At 43.9% G+C, this 693-nt stretch overlaps 1 non-coding gene across 1 annotated transcript; it reads left to right on the top strand.

Annotated features, from left to right (window-relative positions):
* The first annotated feature begins 287 nt into the window (after positions 1-287).
* Positions 288-478, top strand: LOC146860220 (U2 spliceosomal RNA). Its single transcript, XR_014979385.1, has one exon. It is a non-coding gene; the product is annotated as a U2 spliceosomal RNA (small nuclear RNA).
* The last annotated feature ends 215 nt before the right edge of the window (positions 479-693 follow it).

Raw genomic sequence — 693 nt, 5'->3', positions numbered from 1 at the left:
ACTTGACGGAACTCTGCTGTCTTGTTTTTTTTTTATGATCATGCCTTGTATGTATCCTGCCATTTTTGAGATGGTTTCCTTCGATACCCATGACCCGGATCCGCCATCTTGTCGACTTTCAAACATTTCTCTTTTGCTGGACTGCCTTACCTCTAACTCCCCCTTAGGTCCCCCTCTCTCCTCTCACTTATCTCAGCCTCTGACTCTGGTCCCCTCCCAGCTCTCTCTACCCCTTTTGTTGTTTTATTTCTCCATTCACGCCACCTACTAATAATGCATTCTTCTGTATCGCTTCTCGGCCTTTTGGCTAAGATCAAGTGTAGTATCTGTTCTTATCAGTTTAATATCTGATACGTCCTCTATCTGGGGACCATATATTAAATTGATTTTTGGAACAGGGAGATGGAATAGGAGCTTGCTCTGTCCACTCCACGCATCAACCTGGTATTGCAGTACCTCCAGGAATGGTGCACAAAAAAATAAATAAATAATAATAATGCATTCTTCTGTATTAATTAGGCTTTCATCAGTTAGCCTTATCTGCAACTAATGTGTAATTTTTGTACATTGCAACGTCGCTGTTCCTTGGGTTCCTGTTCCATGGCTTCTCACCCTCCTACCCCCGCGCTACTCAGACACTCTCTGAGCACACCTGCTCACTATCCTGACAGCGGAGTCTGAGCATTATGTCCT

Source organism: Triturus cristatus, chromosome 3_1 (genome assembly GCF_964204655.1).
Source record: "Triturus cristatus chromosome 3_1, aTriCri1.1, whole genome shotgun sequence".
Classification (NCBI taxonomy): domain Eukaryota; kingdom Metazoa; phylum Chordata; class Amphibia; order Caudata; family Salamandridae; genus Triturus; species Triturus cristatus.
Note: the sequence above shows the minus strand (reverse complement) of the source record. Positions and strands in the feature narration are given on the sequence as shown.